The sequence below is a fragment of the Mauremys reevesii genome, linkage group 4 (assembly GCF_016161935.1).
Source record: "Mauremys reevesii isolate NIE-2019 linkage group 4, ASM1616193v1, whole genome shotgun sequence".
Lineage (NCBI taxonomy): Eukaryota > Metazoa > Chordata > Testudines > Geoemydidae > Mauremys > Mauremys reevesii.
This window is the reverse complement of record NC_052626.1, coordinates 150,021,329-150,032,960: the sequence shown is the minus strand read 5'-3', so window position 1 is coordinate 150,032,960 and position 11,632 is coordinate 150,021,329.

Here is an 11,632-nt window from a genome sequence, read left to right as displayed (position 1 = left end):
TTGCCCCAGGCCAGAGCCTGCACCCAGCACCCAAACTCCATCCTGCACCTAGCACTCCAACCTCCTCCCAGAGTCCACACCCAGAACCCCAACCCCCCTGCCCCAGCCCAGAGTTCGCACCCACCACCCAAACTCCCTCCTAGAGCCTTAAGCTGCTGTTGGTGGGGAGAGAGCTGGGGGGAGTCCTCTGGCCCCCCACCCCAGTCCCAGGGCAGCCTGCTGCACCCCAAACTCCTCATCCCCGGCCCAGCCCCACACGGAACGATATGATTCAGAGACTGAGCATAGGGCTTGGAGGTTGACCCTCGCATACAGCCTAGCGAGGGATAGTGTGGAGAGGAGAACGGTGCAGGGACGTGCTACAGGAGATGCTGGCGCTGTAGATAAATCTCTGTATTAAGCATCTTGGCATAACTTTCATATGACTTTGTATTATGCCTCTTCATATAACCCTGTATTAAGGTATTTTCATACAACTTTGTATCCAGTCCTTTGATATAGGAACTTTGTATCAGATCCCTGTGTAGAAAAACATATAGAAAACGTTGTGTAGGCAACCTATGGCACGGGTGCCGAAGGCAGCATGCAAGCTGATCTTCAGTGACGCTCACACTGCCTAAATACTTTTGCCAAACAAAAAAAAACTAGTGTTAATTTTGGTATTTAGTATTTAATCCTTAAGGTAACTTAATATGTTACAAAATTTAAATTGTTGTTTTTTAATAATAAAACAAAAACAACCCAAAGTTGTGGCTGCAGCAGGGCAGTCAAGGCCAAAAAACTGGTAGTAATAATTTTAAATCTGTTTTGGTAACACATAGCTGTAGTAAGTACCCCACACTAAGCCTTAAGGTGTCTCTGTGTAATCAACGGTCACATTGTCAAAAAAAAAGTCAAAATAAATTCTGTTTTCCATTTAAAATCAACATGTATTTAAAAGCAGAGGTCAAAAAATAAAAGCCATTAAAAACCTGACCTGTCTATAAAACAAATCCAAAAAACTATGAAAAGTAATTTAAGTAAAAATTAAGTAATTGTAAGTATGTGTTAGTTTTAGTAATGTATTTCCTTGTAAAAGGCAAATGCCAAAACTGCTGTAAAACTTTGGCATACCTGTAAGTAGCAATAGTAATTGTAAACTTAATGTACTGAACAAATTATAACAAGTTATGTGCAGCTTCACAGATCCAGTATGGTCAAAAGCCCTATAAAGGCCACTCCCAAATTCAGCCCTCATAAAATTTCTACCAGGGCACCCAATGCAACTACCAACAGTGCCCTGCTGGCTTTGGCTCAGATAAACATTTATTTAATAAATAACACAATGCTTAATTATTGCCAAAAACTAATAAAATGTGTTAGGTCTTTTTATATACAGTAGCTCTGCCGTTCGCTAAAACCAAAAAACTGGGTCTACATAAAGGTCCACAGTAAAAAACTGCCCTGGCCCCATGCTAAAAAAAGCCTTCTCAAATCCTGTTAATTACCAACACCGCTATAAAGTGCCAAAAATTAACTACCTGCCCATGTGTCTCACTGTAATGGCTCTCCGACTAATAATCGGTCTCTTTCCTTCTGGCGTTGTTGCTCCTTCTAAACAGCAGAAGTAAAAAACAAGGTAAAAATGTGGTAACCTCTCCTTTGTCTGCTAACAGACCCACTGAGCCTTTAAATCTTGCTAAAAAAACAACCTCTCCATCTAAAAACATAATAAAGCCTCCAAGCAAGCAATGTGATTGTGCTAATAAACTCTCCCTTGCTGCCTCACTGCCAAACAGCTAAGTAAATTAAAACTACAAAATCTCAAAAAATAGCTTGCAAAAGCTAGCCAAAACTACCTAAAAATAAAACTTATAATGTTTCTCAACCTCTCCTCCTTAACAAACTTAGGGTAAAATGGAAAAGTAATTAAAAAAAAAATCTTAGCCAGTTAGTAGCCTCACTAGTAAATAATCAAACGTATACCCAAAAAGTCTGTTCTGCCACTAAAAATTTTATCTGTACTAAAAATTATTCCTGTAACTAATAAATTAACTTGTGCCATTCAGCTAGCACAGCAAAAAATTGGGTTTCCCCTAAAAAAAACCCAAAAACTTGGCTAAACTTTTGTAAAATGGGGCTAATGGCGCAGCTGCAATTTAAAGTATCTAAAAAAATCAGCAGCATAATAAAAAATTGGGCCAATCTTGCTACTGGGGCACAGTTAACTCAGGTGTAGGCAAAAGTGGGTAAATTGCACGTTATTTTAGCCCTTAGTTCTATAACCCAAAAGGTATTTTAAAAAATGGTATTAAATATCACTAATGCTAAAAAGGCATTGCAGTAAAATCTGGCATGCTCAGAAGTTAGAAATTTCCTAAGTAACCAGCTAATGGCCATTCAAAGTAATCTTAAGCACCAGGCTTGGCCCACAGTCCTTACAAACACCTCAGAAGTACCATCTAACCTGTGGCCATAAAGGCAAACTTAAATTCTCTGGGTAAAAGTGAGTGCGTTCACCGTGCTCCTTCCAAGCACATAAACCGGTTAAAAAAAGTGTGGGCTTCCACATACCAAATCCTGCCGGGCCCGTGAAAAAAATGTATGTAAAATTGGGTAATTCACCAAAACATTTAAAAAATCAAGCCACCTAATATGCCTAGCCAATTCATAGTCAGTGTTCCTAAAAAAAACAATATTTAAATTAAAATAAACAACCAATGAACGCTCTCGCCATTAGAACCCCCACAGCTTCAGCGTGTATGTAAACTGAAGCCAAAAAAGTTGTCACCGTTAATAATGGCTTTTGTTAAAAGGGTATAGAACAAAAAACTATCCTAACAAAACACCCGCTTCTCTAAGCTAATATCAGTTGTGTACTCGTAAAGACCACCCTTTACAAAACATACATTTAATCTCACCACTGCTGCAGGCAGTCACATATTGTATTGGCCTAAAAAAAAAAAATTTTTTTGCAACCAGCCCTTCAGCCTTAAATACCCTTTGATTGGACTATCCTAGTGCCTAACTGGTTCCAAAATTTGCTTGCAGTCTTACCAGAAGTACAAAAATTTCTAAACTTCAATGGCAAATTCACATACTACAAAATATATATCTAATTAAAAATAATGCTTTATACATAGCCTATAGGGTTTCTATTTTATGTATTAAATATGATGTTTTTGTGTTTTATAACTAAAACCATTTAGTAATCTCAGCCCCATTGTTTTATTGCCATAAAAATGTTATTGCTTTTATTATTATTGTTTGGTATGGGGGTATGTTATTGTTGCTTTTGTAATGAATCAGCAAAGAATCCTGTGGCACCTTATAGACTAACAGACGTTTTGCAGCATGAGCTTTCGTGGGTGAATACCCACTTCTTCAGACTTGCATCCGAAGAAGTGGGTATTCACCCACGAAAGCTCATGCTGCAAAACGTCTGTTAGTCTATAAGGTGCCACAGGATTCTTTGCTGCTTCTACAGAACCAGACTAACACGGCTCCCCCTCTGATACTTTGTAATAAATGCATTTATCATTGCCTGCCTAGTCCTAAACCTGCTAAATTCAATGCACAAAAGCAAGTAAAGCTAATAATTGTTTATCAACTTTATGGCAACAGTTAAAAAAAAAAAGAGAGCCAAAAGCAGTAATAAATGTGTATAAAAATAAGCAAAATAAAAAAAAATACTGTGGGCTTACAACTTTGGCTAGGCTTTTAGGCCTAAACTTTAAATAAGTTTGTTTTCAGGCTGTGTTAAACTTTGAAGGGGGACAGAATAATAAAAAAGTAATAAAGTTGCTTCTGTGTGTCAAAAGGTAAAAAAAGTCACAGTAAAAATTTCCCAAAATAAAACAAGGGGTTTTCTGTACAAAGGGCATGCGGGGGGCAGGAAAATGTGGTCAGGGCCCCAAAAAGAAGAACTGGAATTGGATAAAGGGGAACCAAACAATCTGAAGTTAGAACAGCTAAGCTGGCTTTTAAAACCACAAAAGGGTGGGAGACCAGTCAAACCCCCCCACGGCCCTAACCGGTTCTTAATCGGTGCCACAAAAATAACACCTAATCTCTAAATAGGGCTGGGCAACCTATAAACTTTTTGGCCCTTAAAACCCCCTCAACTCCAGTGCATTCAAAAGCTTAACCCTAAAAATATTGTTAATCATCCTGTGACGAACTGGGAATGTTCTTAATGTTCCCTCTGAATACGGTGTTGGTGCCTCAGTGTCCCCTCGGCAGTTCTTAATATCTAGGTGGTGGGATGGGGGCGTGTGATTGCTGCAGAGCAAGGGGCCAGTGCACCTAAATGCCTGACACTCTGTCTCCTGGCAACTGATGGCCTGGGCCCCCCCTCTGCAAGGGGCTGCTAAAGGTGTTGGAGAACAAAGAGATCAGGTGACCTCCTGGCCCGGGAAAGAGTCAGCCCAGGGAGAAGGGGCTGGAGGAGGTTGGGGGTTTTGTAAGCTGGCTGGAAGATGGAGGGGAGTCCCGAGGAGGCTCACGCCTCCCAGCAGACCTGTTGTGGACTGTGTTCCTGTCATCTAAATAAACCTCTGTTTTACTGGCTGGCTGAGAGTCACATCTGACTGTGAAGTGGGGGTGCAGGACTCTCTGGCTTCCCCAGGACCCCACCGGGGTGGACTCGCTGCAGAGGGGCACATGCTGAATGCTACGTGTGAGCTTCCTGCCCTAAAGGTAGTCTGCTCCAAGGGAGAGGAGGCTCCCCAAAGTCCTGCCTGGCTTTGGGGGGAGCAGTTCCAGAGCAGCGCCCGGGGACTCTGTGACAACTGGTGGCAGAGGTGGGATCTGCTGCAGCCCGTGGACAGCGCTCTTGTAGTAAGTGACTGGGGAGCAGTAAAACAAAGGGGGATCGACGGGGACCAGGCATGCCAAAGATTCAGTTTGAATGACCTGCAGATCTTGCAGCGTTCACTCTCGTGAGTTTCGCCCAAGCAGCAGAGACACTCAGCATGCGGATCACTCCTTGGCATGGAACGGCGACAGGAATTGCACGACTTGAAACCTGGGGCACGGGGCATGCCCCGAGCCAGGCGACCGACTAGAAATCAGACTACTGAAAAGAGTTGTACTTCTAAGGTTTGCAGTGCTGCAGCAGAACTGGAGCACTAAGTTCCAGCTACCTTCACCGACAGCAAGAAGGAACCGAGGGTTGGGGGAGTGGCCTAACTTTGGGGAAGACTGGCAAACTCGAGATTCAGCACCACAACCAGAAGATCTCTAGGCTGGCAGCTACAGTTAAAAACACAGGCCACCACTCCTGGTGGGAGACTTTGCTTGGGGGGAGCCCCAGTGCAACAGGTCTTTTGAATATCACGCTTCACCCCATTGTGGTGATACTTGGTTTCCAAATTATATCTCCACCCCTCACCTCTCCCTGCAATGGGTCCCAGCCAGCTACTGCTATCAGCAAATGGTTGTGTAACCCACTGACAAATGGGGTGTTTCTGTTGTTACCAGCTTTGCCCGTTACTTTGGGATATGCTTATTTATTAGTGTTATTCTTCTTGGGGGAGGTTCTTTGTAATTCTATCAATGTGCTGCTTGTGTCACTTGTGTTTTCATACAGAGCTCTGCTCCTCCCTTCTGCAGGTCCCCTCCCAATGGAACTCTCCTGCAGGACCTAGTGTGAAAGTAGAATGAATTATATTGTAAAAATAGAAAGGATTAAAGAAATGCTGTGTGTACCTTTAAGCAAAAGATCTGAAATGCTGCAATCCAGGTGTCAGAAATGCAGACATGACGGAGAACAATTGCTCCATCTAAGATCGATAAGAGTTAGTAAGGAAGTAGGAGATGCATGCTGTGCCCCAGGTGAATTTTACTGTTTTGCTTTCTTTGTCCCTTTGTTTAATTCCCGCTCTTTTATCTGTATAAATAAGACTGTTTGGGTCTTGTATGGGGGCTCACATTATCTGGGTGTTATTAGCAGAGCACTGTGCTAATAAAACAGTGCTCTGACAAACTGTGAGTCCTGAGTCTGACTCTGACAATTTGGAGGTTCCACCGAGATGGCAACCGTCTTCACTGGGGCTGTGTGATTCCTGACCATTTTTGTAGGATGACCGTGGCAGCCGGCACCTGGGCATTTGGCCCGAGCGGTCCTCCACCAGAACGGAAAGCCGCACAACCACAGTGAAGTCTACGCCATTGAACCTGTTGGTTCCCACTCTGTTCTGGGAGGGATCCCGGGATCTGACATCAGGAATCTGGTCAGGTAATTATTTCTGTGTTTTGTCCGGACTGAGGACTGTTCTGTCTCTGTGTCTATCCGTCTTCCTGTGGAGTGTTTGAGTCTGGGTGCCATCTCCGTCCAGGGATCGGCCAACCAAGGGGTTCCTGTCCCTGCGGTCTGAGTGGAATCTGCACAATCGCAGCCGCACCGCACTTTGGGTAAAACCCTTGGTGTGAAAGCAAGGGCGATTGAGGCAGTAGCCTGTGGGCTCCTTTTGTATGTTGCACCGGGCATCGCTCTGACGAACCCGAATTTCCTTCTTGTGCGATTGGTGTGTGAAGTCCTCCTGTATGGGTAACCCAACGTCTAAGTCGGGACAGTTCCCTAAAGGAACGCCGGCTCATTTTATGTATTTTAGGAAGGGTCCGGACTCCTGTAAATTTCTGGAAAAATGGTCCAGGCTAACTCAGGGAGATCCCAAAACTCAGTGGCTACTGTTAAGATCTTGGAACAAGGACCAAGTGGACGTCTTAAAAGACAAACTCGGCCAACCTAAAACTAAATTGGCAAAAGGAGAGGTCGATTGTTTCATGCAATGGTGGGAAGAGACAAATCGTAGATGGACAGAATCGAAACTCGCCTCTCTCAAAGATTCAAATGATAAGTTAAAAGCTTTATTGGAAACCTCCTCTCCTACCACTGGACCGAGCGCTCCCCTTTACCCGGTTCTCCGAGCAGATCCCCTTTCATACTCCCGTCTCTGGGTGGGGAAAAAGCAAAGAAAACCCCTTGCTAGATTCCGGGGATGATCATGAGGAAGACACATTAATTGGCCTGGCAGCCTTGTGTCGGAACAATAGATGGTCACCCACGCCCCCAGCTCAGGAACAACTGTCACAAGATTTCCCAGCTCAGGAACAATTCCCAGAGATCTCCAGTTCAGACCCATCCGGATCGTCCAGTACTGCCGAGGCCCATTCCTCTGGACTCGTTCTGCCCCATAAAAGCTCATGCTCACGCTTAAAAATGCCTAGGCTCCCCTCCGAATCCTGCATACTGGGGGCCAAGAAGGGGGTCCCACTTGGAGCTATAAACCCTGGACTCGCACAGAGCTCCTTTCAATTGTAAAAGGCTTTCCAAAGCCCCGGGAAAATCCTACCAAATTTGCAGAGGAATTTTTGTTAGTATGTGACACCTATGACCCCTCTGAGGCAGACCTCCTGCAGCTTTGCAAGCTACTTGTAGCAGCCCCAAGTGAGCATGAAAAATGGCTCACAACAGCAAATTGGCTCGCTGCTGACCGCCACTCTACTTTACCAGACACTGGTCCTAATGCTGAGTACCGGAAAAAGTGTAAAGAGCGAGCTAAAAATCTATTTGAAGCCATCCCTCGGGTATGGACTCCTAAAACCAACTGGACGGTCATAAATGGCTGTAAGCAACGACAGGGAGAAAACCCGGGCGACTATCGCACCCGGCTCACTGACATTTTTCTGCAACTTTCTGGTATACAACAGCCAGACAGAAATGGACAGGGCGCCCTGGCTAGTGCGTTTGTTAATGGCCTCCTGCTTGCTGTTGGCAATATGCTAAAACGAATAAGCGTTGGGTGGGAGACCGAAACCATGGACAAATTGCAGACAGTGGCAGAGCGGTGCCAACGTACTTTAAAGGGAAAGGAGTAACAATCAGCTCAACAGTTAATGGCCCTGCAAATACAGCATTATTCAGGGCAAGGCAAACAGTTCCGGGGACGGGGAAAATACCAGGGATGGGGACGTGGTCAAGGGAGGGGCCAAGGAACTGGATTTTCAGGTTATGGGGCTGTTTGTAATTACTGTAAACAGCCCCGACATTGGAAGAACGACTGTCCCAGCCGGCCTGGTAATTCTGTAAATAACCAGCTAGACCCCCTGCCAGCACAGCCAGTCAGTCCCCAGCCTTACTTTGCCCCACAGCAATGATGGGACGCCAGGGAACCTCAGGACATTTTAACTCCTTTACTACCTCTCACTCCCACGAGTGAGTGTGGGTTAACTATCAATGATCTTTCTCTCCCTTTCCTTGATACGGGAGCTTCGCTCTCTGCAGTCTGTACTACCGACCTGCCTGCGGTTCCCCGCTCCGGAAAAACTGTGTCCGCTGTGGGCATTACGGGAGTCCCAACCCCTTATCCCCTTTCAAAACCTCTACCGGTCCAGGTTGGTCCCCTTTCTGCGGATCATGCCTTCCTTCTCTCTGATTCCACTCCGGTAAACCTTTTGGGTCGGGATCTGTTCTGTAAGCTTGGCTGCACCATATACTGTTCCCCGGATGGGGTCTATTTACAAATCCCCCAGTCCTCTCTGAGTGATTCTGTAGCCTCCCTGCTGTCTGAAACTTCCCTTTCCACTCCAGTCCCTTGTTGCCCACTGGTCCCATCCCTTGAACACCTAATTTCGCAGGTCCCATCCTCTCTGTGGCCAACCCATCCCTCTGAGGTGGGCCGCTTAAACACTGACCCCGTCTGCATTACTGTGGACTCCTCCAAAGCCCTGCCTCGCCTTTCTCAATCCCCTTTAAACCCTGAGGCAGAGGCTGGCATTGCTCCGGTTAGAACCGCCCTGCGGGAGCAAGGCATTATTGTTCCCTGCTCCAGTCCCTGTAACACCCCTATCCTCCCAGTTCGAAAAGCTGATGGCAAATCATGGCGATTTGTTCAGGACCTCCGAGCCATTAATCGTATTGTCATACCCGCCTTTCCTGTTGTCCCAAACCCAGCAACGATTCTGGCTTCACTCCCACCAGCTGCAACTCATTTGACTGTTGTTGATTTGTGCTCTGCTTTCTTTTCTGTTCCGGTTCACCCTGACTCCCAGTACCTCTTTGCCTTTTCTTACAAGGGACAGCAATATACATGGACCACGCATCCCCAGGGGTATACGGAAAGCCCATCTTACTTTTCCCAGGCATTAGCCCGAGACCTCGCTGACCTTGTTTTCCCATCCAGGTCCACTCTAGTCCAATATGTGGATGATCTACTCCTCTGTTCCCCCTCGTTATCTGCCTCAAAAACTGATTCTTTAGTGCTCCTCACTGCCTTAGCAAACAAAGGTCACAAGGCTTCTCGCACTAAGCTACAGCTCTGTCAAGCCTCTGTCACATACCTTGGTTTTCTCCTCTCCCAGGGTTCCCGTATGCTCTCTCCCACCCATGTCCAGGCTATCCTTAGCTTTCCCCGACCCTGCTCCCCACGCCAGGTCTGAAAGTTTTTGGGCATGGCTGGATTTTGCAGGCAATGGATTCCCCAATATGCCTCCCTTGCAAAACCTCTCCAGGAACTCACTCAACTCTCTGTGCCTAACCCCAGGCCATGGCCCCCTGAAGCCGACTCTGCCTTTGTTTCCCTCAAACAAGGTTTAGCTTCTGCCCCCGCTTTAGGGCTGCCAGACGATCCTAAGCCTTGTACCCTGTTCTGCCATGAACAGTCTGGATGTGCACTTGGAGGTCTCACTCAGGTGCACGGAGGCAAGAACCGCCCAGTAGCTTATTTCTCTGCCACTTTGGACCCTGTGGCCCAAGGTCTACCCCCCTGCCTGCATGCTGTGGCTGCCGCAGCGCCTAGTCGAAATGTCTGAATCCCTTGTCCTTCGCTCTCCCCTTCCTCTCATGGTCCCTCGCTCTGTGGAAACTCTGCTGTTACAGCGTAACACAAGCCACCTCTCCTCTGCTCGCCTTACCAGGTATGAACTTCTACTGCTGTTGGCTTAGTATATCCCCATAAAGCGTTGTTCTCAGTTAAACCCTGCCACTCTCCTTCCCTTGTCTAATGACGGTGATCCCCACGACTGCCTTGCAACTGTCTCTGCTGTCACCGTCCCGCGCTCTGACCTTTCTGATGTCCCTCTCCCTAACTCTGACCTTGTTTTGTTTACTGATGGTTCCTGTTTTCGAGACAGCCAAGGTCGTCTCCTTGCAGGATACGCTGTTGTGTCACTCTCTGAAACCCTCGAAGCTGCGCCTTTACCTTCTGTAACCTCAGCACAAGTTGCCGAATTAGTCGCCCTCACCCGTGCCTGCTTTTTGGCGGAGGGACGCTCCGCCACCATTTACACTGACTCCCGCTATGCTTTTGGGGTTGTACATGACTTTGGCACCTCTGGCAAGCTCGGGGTTTCCTTACCTCCGCCGGTACCCCCATTAAAAACGGCCCCTACATCGCTGCTCTCCTGTATGCAGTGTTACTTCCCTCTGCCCTAGCTATTGTTAAGGGCCCTGGCCACTCGACAGCGGATACTGATGTTGCAAAGGGTAACACATTTGCTGATGCCTCTGCTAAACATGCTGCTGCCATAGAACCTTCCCCAGATGCGTTTCTAGGTTCCCTTTCTGTATCTATACCACCGCCGTCCCTCACTGACCTCACCCAGTGATGAGCTGCCAAAATATTATGTTTATTTTCTGGTTGGATTGAAGCCTTTCCTTGTCGCAAGGCTGACTCACTGTCTGTTGCTAAATGTTTGTTAAATCCTATTACGCCTGCCAAGGGAATTCCTGCCACTCTGTCCAGTGACTGGGGTACACATTTTACTGGACAAATTGTTCAACACCTGCATCGTATATTACATATCACACACCTGCTGCACTGTCCCTACCACCCACAAAGTGCAGGTGCTGTGGAAAGGCGAAATGGTGTACTTAAGAATAAGCTTGCTAAGATGTGTGACTCCACAGGGTTAAGCTGGCCAGCAGCTTTACCACTAGCCCTTATGGAAATGCGATCCGCTCCATAAACTGAGTCCCTTTGAAATTGTTATGGGACGCCCTATGCGAGCTGTGGATACCATTACTTCAGTCCCAGATTTGAACTTGACTCACAGTACGCTCCTTCAACATTGCAAGGGATTAATGCAAGCTGTAAGTCACTTCCATTCACAGGTTCGAGCCCAAGAAGAAGCAGTAGTGAGCCTAGCGCCTGCTGCCTGGTGGATGTAAAACCGTGACTGCGGTTCCCTCAGTTGAGGTTGTCAGAACCAGAAGGGCCCTGCCTCCAACATGCACCTCTGGTGGCGCCTGTTCCTTGGCTGCTGGTGCCTTAAGGACTGGGCAGCCCACAATGACAACTCTTTTATCCAGCAGCAAGTGTGGATAGCTCAGACCCTTAATATTTCTAAATGCTGGGTCTGCAGCCACATCCCAACCCACTCTCAAGCTGGTGTTCCTGGGATTATTCAAACAAAACTAAAGAGTGGCGGGCCGGGTATGGGGATATGAATTTTTTCTCGACCTGGGATCAAACAGAAAAATCTATCTCATGTTCCCTCGACTGTATTATTTTCACTAAGGTTACTATCTTTCAATGCCATGCAAATAACACCACTCCTCGTAAGGAGAATTACCCTGTGCCCTTTGGAGGATATTACTCCTCCTTTGCAGGTACCTATGTAACAAATGGGTGCAACCGACCCTTCCCGGCCT